Here is an 8473-nt window from a genome sequence, read left to right on the forward strand (position 1 = left end):
TTATGAAAACTTTTCCATAGCTTATCTATAGACTATATCTATATTATCTCTATATGCTTTTTCGGTAATAAGACTATTTTGAATAACTCAAATTAGTCCCAATTATCCTCTTTGTACCTATGATATAGGTATTTCAAATTTAACTCTGAGTAGGGAATGGCCTACTTAATGTTATAATAAATCTACCTACCTTTTGTTCTCTTTTTTTCTTTTGCTGTTAATATATCAATGATTCCCTGCAGCTTTCATTTTTAAATTGTCCAAATAAAAATATATAAACAATTTAAAATAGCACAAAATTATGAAACTAGTATTGGAAGGGACCACACAGGTCATATAATAACCTACCTAAACAGAAATAGTGTCCACATCCATGCAAATAATTATCTAATCTTAAAAACCTCTCATAAGAGAAAACCTCCTACTCACAGAGGCAATACATTCTTTTTTTTCCCATTAGAAAATTCCTCTGTATATTAAGTATAAATCTGTCCATTGAAACTTCTCATCAAGCCAACTTCTACCATCTGAGAGCAAATAGAACTTCTCATTTTCCCTTTGTAACAGCATCCCAAATATCTAAAGACAACTTTAATGCTCTTCACCACCTCCTTCTCAAAGTTAAACCTTCTCAGTTTCTTCAGTAGGATCTCTGACAACCTAGCTAGCTATGCATTATCACATGCCATATTGATTGTGGATATGCTGTGGATTCCTAATGTCCTTCTTAAAATGTGGGACCTGTAACTAATTCTGGAAAACTCAGAACTAATAGAACTAATATTCTGAGAAAAAAATGAATGCCAGTTCCATATTGAAGCAATTTTGAAAACTAGAACTGATATATTCACACATAATGGAAAATTACAAGGATAATTATGAGCCAAAATATTTAAGAAAATACCATAGAAATTACAAATTAATATAATACTCTTGAAATTTTTCCACTATTTTTTATCTATTCACTCCTAAAAAAACAATTAAAATGTAAATTGGTGCCATAGAGAATAGAACCAGTATACACAGAGATCTAACTCTGTTTTTGGTATTTACCTTGATCTGATTTGTTTGGGTTTTTTAACAACATTTATGTATGACCAAGTCAAAGTAAACAGGATATGGCCTCCCTCCTTTCAAAATCTAACATCTCATGAGATTGATTCACTGCCACATTGTACTGTTGATTCATGTTGAGCTTTGGGGATTTGGGGAAGAGAGGTTGAATTTGTTTTGATCTTTGTAAGGAAATGATATACAGGGTATAGCATTTTATTTAATTTTAGAGAGAGTATTTGGGATGTAGATAGGTCATAAGATCATAGATTTGTTCCTACACCTGAGAGGATTTCTAGAACAACCCCTCACTTTACACTTAGAGAAACTGAGGCACAGGGAGGTTAATCAATTTACCCAGACTCCCACTGTTAATAAGCCTCAGAGCGTAATGATCTGCTCCATATGCCACATTTCCCCTGAAGAGCATAGGAAGAAAGATCAGTTTGATCATGGATAAGTAATTAAACCTTGTCGATTTGTATAGTTTGTACATGGTCTGCATGTCTGTTACCTCCTTTCATTGTAAATTCCTTGAAAGTGAGAGGTTTTTTGTTTGTTTTGTCTTTCTTTACATACCTTGAACTTAATATAGTGGCTGGCATATAGTAGGATATTAATAAATGCTGCTAACTGAGTAAATGCAACTTCTCATATTTAAAAGGAGAAGATAGAATTCAGCAGTATGATCTTATGAGGAAGAAAAGAGGTGGAGCCCAAAGATTCAGACTAACAGGAAATTTATTAAAAATTTATAAAAGCATACATAGAATATGGCCCTTATAAGTCTTAACAGTAAGATGGTATAGGGTCCATAATGAAAGGAGTCACTGTATGCTTCTTGTAAATTAGAACAATTAATATAAGAAATAGAGTTTAACTTCCAGAAACATTTTTATTCTGAAATATTCTATAAATTAAGTTGACTGTCATGAATGAAAAATCCTAAAGAAAAAGGTATTTATCCTTTCAGACATATGTGTGTATATGTATAAATGTTAATATATTTCACTTAATATTTCTCAATTACATGTAAAAATTGTTTGTTTGTTTTGTGTTGTTTTTTTTTTTTTTTTTTTTTGAGGTCCAAATTCTCCATCTCCTTGAGAGGGCAAGCAATTTGATATAACTGTGAAGTCATGCAAAATATATTTCCATATATGCAAAGGAAAAGATATTTAAAAAAAAAAAAAAAAGAATAAAGTAGAAAAAGTTTGCTTCAATCTTCACTCAGAATTCAATGGTTACCTCTTTGGAAGTAGATATCATGGATACTTTGGTAGTGTGTTGGGTAATTGTCTTAATCAGAATAGTTCTTTCATAGTTGATCATCCTTATACTTTTGCTTTTACTTTTATACAAACATTTTTGTTACTGTGGAATTTTATATTCAGAGAGGACAAGGTTTTTTGAAAGGCAGTGTAGTTTTAAGCTGTTATTCCATTAATCATTTAATATTCATTATAGGTAGAAGTAATCTAATCTTTAAAGATATTGAAAATTTCACCAGAAAATGTCAATTAGAAAGAATTTTATTAATTGAGAAATGAAACTTCATGTCTTAGAAATTAATTGCCAATTTATACTTAGGAATAGTCTTCCCACTGGATTACTCTGTCTATAATCCAATTCAGCATTTTGTATAGACTCTCTGAGTCATGTTTTGCAAGGTTAAAAGGTAAATAATGAATAACATCACAATTTATACAACAGTGTAAAGTAAGGATTTGGAAGGGTGGGTCAATTTGAATTCTCAGATATACTATTCAGTGCTTACTTTTAAAATGAATGTCAACCTATCCCAAAGCTAAGAAAGGTCTTTCTTTTCCACATGGCTGACTTTCAAGTATCTGTGTGTTAAGAGTTTCTTTCTTCTAGTGTTTCCAGCCAAACTAGAAACAAGAATACTCTTAATCCCATGGGTAACTTTCTTCTTATAGAACTGAATTTTAATAAAGAAATCAAGAGAACTAAAAGGAAAAATATATAATTTCTCCAATTTGTGGTAGCTTTGATTTTACTATTAATTAATTGTTCATCTTCTATAAGAAAATTGTATCATAGAATTTAAAATTCTAAAATAAATAAGCATTTATATAAGCTTACTATATGCTAAACATTCTATAAATATTAACTCATTTGACCTTTACAGCTGCACTTTTGGGCAAAAAGAATGTTAAATGATTTTTCCAGAGTCATACTGCTAATAAGCTCCTGTAGACAGAGTTGAACTCTGACTCCAGGTTTATGCTCTATTAATTCTGCCATGTAGCTGTATTGTCTTAAAGGTTATCTAGTCAGAATTCTTCTATTCAGTAAGGTTCAGAAAAGTTAATTAATTTGTCTACAGTTGTACAAATACTAAGTACTACACTAGGACTTGATCTGGGTTTCTCTGATCTTAAATATAATTCTCTCTGTACTACCCTATAGTTTAATGAGCTCCAACCAAGCTAAATCATAACTGCATGACACAAAGATCTCCATGACACAAAGATCTCTGGATGCAAATGAAAATAGTGTCAGTTTCCTAAATATTTGGACATCCAATACCAAAATTTGAATATTTAGAAATCTACACATTAACAAAATATTTCTCATTCTTTCAGGAAATTTGAAACCAAAGGAAGAGAGAGGGAAATCAAAGCTGCGATTTCATTGGCAAAGAAACCACTAGATGAAGAAATTCACTCTACCAATGAAGTGTCATCACCTTATAATCTAAAAAAAATGGCAAGATCATTGAGGGGTTTAATGATTTGCCCAGTGTTCTACAGTAGATGTTAGAGATGCATAAATATCCAAGAAATGTTTTAACAAGGTTACCAATACTTCTTCCTTTCTCAATAGAGAAATGGGAGTGTTTGACACACTTTAAATAGCACATTTGATATGAATGTACAATGAAATGGTATAGTGTCCGTAATGAAAGGAGTTACTGTATGCTTCTGAACAATTAATATAAGAAACAGAGTTTTACTTCCAGAAACATTTTTATTCAGAAATATTCTATAAATTTAGATGACTATCATGAATGAAAAATCCTAAAGAAAAAGTTATTTATCCTTACAGACAGAAAAGAGGAAAGAAACAATATACAATATATTATGTTGTTTCTTTCCTCTTTTTTGCTTTCAATATGCTTTCATTTTCATAGAGCTAGAAATAGCAATGGTATTCATTTCATAAATTGCTTGACTTTCAGATTTTGTATTAATTTGGAGGTATCTCTTTTTTTCTTTATAAGTTGTAGAATTCCCAAAATTGTCAGATAAAGAAAATTGGATAGATCTTAACAGTTCAAGAAAATATTATCAGGGGCAGCTAGATGGCACACTAGATAGAACCCTGGCCCTGAAGTTAGGAAGACCTGAGTTCAAATTTGACCTCAGACACTTAATAGTTTCTAGCTGTGTGACCTTGGGCAGTCATTTTACCCCAATTCCTTCAACAAAAAAGAAAAGAAAAGAAAGAAAAGGAAAATATTATCAGAGGTAAAATATTTAAATGATTTTTATCTCTTTTTGGAATTAAACTGCATGAAAATGAAAAAGGTATTTAGAAGTGAACTATATATTCATTGGGTGTAGACCATCATACTGAATGCTGTGAAAAAAGAAAAGAAAATCTCATATTTTACCATCACTGCCAATAGAAGTGAAAGAAAAAAAAATGAACTAAGGTGGTATTAACTTTAAAGGAAATATTGTTCATTCCTTTGAACTACTATCTAAGACTGCTATTTTTAATAAGGTTATGTTAAGCAACTGCCTTATTACTTCAATCATTTTTCCTCCTGTCTTCTACATCCAAAATATTCTTCCAAAACATTATTCTCTTCTATTTATCCTTTTTCCTAATAGAATATAAGAATGTAAGATCCTAAAGATCAATTTTGCTTGCTTGAACATTTATCAGCAGTATTTAGCATTATCCTTTACCTATAGCAAATACTTAATGCTTTATCATTCATCCGCCCATTCATTTTAACAAATGATATCACTATTAAAGTACAACATGCACATAATCGAGCTCAAAAGTCCTATGAGTTTGTTGTCATGAACTATAAAAATTATTTAACCTAGATCAATTTTGGTCAGCGATTTTTTTAAAATTCTTGTAAGTTTTGGTCAATAACTGATAGACACATGTGAAATCGAATGAAAATGTCTTATAATTAAATAATTAAAAGAGCTATTCAAAATGGAATGGGCTATTTTGGTAATGAATTTCTATCACCAGTGAGCTTCGATCAAAAACTTCTTAGGAATGTTGTCAAAGCAATTTATTTTCAGCTACAGAATAGAATAGATGACTTCTGAAATTGCTTACAATTCTGACAATATATGATACAATAATCTTTTTCAGCAGCAAAGTTATTTGTTTCTTTTCAAAACTTCAGAAACATCTTTGTTCCTATCTCTCATTTCCTGGTTGTTTTATCTTATACTTTCTGGATTTAAATTAATTCTGAATCTATAGTGGTCAATCACATTCTTTTCATATTGCTATATTCCAGTCCATTTACCAACCTCAGGAATTAAAGCTAAAAAGGGATCTTAGTGATCATCTAATCAAACTTCTTATTCTATTTATTTTTTTAAATTTTCCAAAAACTTCTTCAAATGACATAGTTGGTAAGCAGAAAAGGTAAGATTCAAACTCAAGCCATCTGCTTTTATATTCAATTCTTTTTTATTCTATTATGCAATCTTTGTCTTTTATTCTTGTCATGGGCCAATACCATGATTAAATTGCCTGTGAGCTTTTTATTGGTAGCTAAAACAACTTGGCAATTGAAATCACAAGATCATGCTTTTTTTAGTTTTCCTCATTCAATAATAATGCTATGATAGTTTCCTTAAGCAGAATATAGAAATTCTCATGACTGCAGGCTATTAGACATATTTTCCAGAAAGCATCATGTCCATGACTTTTATGTCATCAAATCCATCTCCACTCCAGAAAAATTCAAGAAGTATAGGACACATGAAAGGTCATGTGGAAAAAATATTCTTCTAATGTAGTATGATAAGAAAGTCTAGAAAGTTTTCATTACTTAAGACTTTACACTACTGGGGCAGCCAGGTGATGCAGTGGATAGAGCACCAGCCCTGAAGTCAGGAGGACCTGAGTTCAAATCTGGTCTCACATAACACTTTTAAGCTATGTGACCCTGGGCAAGTCATTTAACCCCAATTTCCTCAGCAAAAAAAAAAAGAGAGAGAGAGAGAGAGAGAGAGAGAGAGAGAGAGAGAGAGAAAGACTTTACATTGCTGTTATTCCCTATTTCCTTGGCTATCTTAGTCTCTGTCCAACAAAAACTATTTTTCTATGTATATATAAAAATGGGAATATCTATATTTATTATCAAAAGTCTTCACTGTCTTAAGTTATTCATAGTTAAGTAAATTAATTAAGGCTAAAATCAACTGCTTCTAGGATAAGAGTGGCTATTTTTAACTTGTGTGTATGATAATATCTCAAAATCAAAATATCATTACTTATATTTCTAGGATTTAGTATATGAGATCAACTAGTCACATTTGGCAGAAGGCTACAAAAAGAATCTAGATGAGATAAAGTTGATGGCATAGACTTAACAATAATTCTTTACTTTTTATTTTGGAGGGCTGCTAGGTGGAATAGTAGATAGAGTACTATCCCTGAAGACCTGAGTTCAAAATTAGACTTGGTATGTGACCTTTGGTTAATCATCCTTAGTTCCTCATTAGGAAAAAGAAATGGCAAATCATTTCAGGTTTTTCCCAACAAAATTGCAAACACTTCACAGAGAATCAGACACAGTTGAAATGGTTCAATAACTCTTTCCTTTGTTAAATATTTAAGATATGTGTATATATACATATATACAAAAATGTGCACATATATACATAAATATGTATATAAACATATACGTGTATGTACATATGTGTATATGTATATGGAGAAAGTGAGGAGAAATAGAGACAAGAAACAGAGAGATAGAGAGACACACAGAGAGGGGGAGAGAGAAAGAAAGTTTTAAAGTGGTTTAGAGTTGGAGAATAAGTATAGAGTCCCATGTGAGACTAGATTCGTGATAAAGACTTGATTTGAATAGAAAGATGCTTGTTCTGTATATGCCACTGGAACCCAATTCAGCAAGGCTGAGTCCAGAATTTAAGAGTGAATACCATATGGAGGATGTTCCATAAGTTGTTTTTTTTGTTTTTGTTTTTGTTTTTTTTTAGCAAGACCAATATGTTCAAATAATGGTTTCCAGGAACAAAACAGAGGTCTATCACAGTACACCTTCAATGCTAATATATCTGAGACAAAGTTACCTAGTGTGGAACATGAAAAAAAAAAAATTCAAGGAGTAGTTTACTAGAATAACGAACAATCAGAAAGTAAAAACATGTTCATAAACTAATCTCAATTTGCAAATTTTTAATACTACCTAAGACCTCATCAGAGCAAGTAGGTGGCACTATAGCACATGGAATACTGGGCCTAAAGTCAGGAAGACATCTTTCTGAGTTTAAATTCTGACTGAGACACTATCTATGTGATCTGAGCAAGTACCTTAACCTGTTAGTCTCAGTTTCCTCATCTACAAAATATTCTGGATATTCATTCAAGTATCTTTACCAAGAAAACTCCAAATTGGTATCACGAAGAGTCGAACATAATTAAAATGACAGAACAACAACAAAGACCTCATCACATTAATAGCACTCATTAAGTCTCTTCAGCCTGTTAATCTCTTGATTTATTTCGGTCTCTGCCAATTCTGACTTGTTTTGCTCTCTATTTAACTAAACACACTCCATGCTTCAAGAAATTGTTCTCTCCATTTTTCTAAACTGGTATCTTTAGCTCATTAGCTCTCTTTCCCTGTCTGACTTGCTAGATAAAAACTTATGAGTCATTTATCCACAGAAAGTGATAACCAAAGCAAAATGTGTCTTCCATTCAAGTTTAAAATAATATTTCAAAAAACTTCTCTGCCCCTGAACATATAAGGCAGCAGCACTCTCAGTTTAGATTTTCTCAGAAAAGAAAGTGGGGAAGAATAAGGAAAACAATAATGAGTATAAATTGATAGTTTCTACTGTTCTAAAAGACATGCTAAATGCTGCAGAAGGAATCCTAAATATTAGAAAATCAAGTTAGAAAATGCAAATAATTTTGGTCTCTGATTATAGACACTTATCTTCAAGGAGGCTGATAAGACGTGGAGTTTTCCCTATGTTCATCAGGAAAGTAGAAGCTTCCTGAAATGTGGTAGAAAATATCCCCTATACCTTCTCATTCTGCTCAGGTTCAAAGAAAAGTGCTTTACATTTCCAAAAGTTCACTACTGTTGACCTCTTCTTTGGAGAGATCAAAAATCTATGTACTTCTGCCTTCCATCAATCTTAAATAGCCCTACCTC

The sequence above is a fragment of the Sminthopsis crassicaudata genome, chromosome 1 (assembly GCF_048593235.1).
Source record: "Sminthopsis crassicaudata isolate SCR6 chromosome 1, ASM4859323v1, whole genome shotgun sequence".
Lineage (NCBI taxonomy): Eukaryota > Metazoa > Chordata > Mammalia > Dasyuromorphia > Dasyuridae > Sminthopsis > Sminthopsis crassicaudata.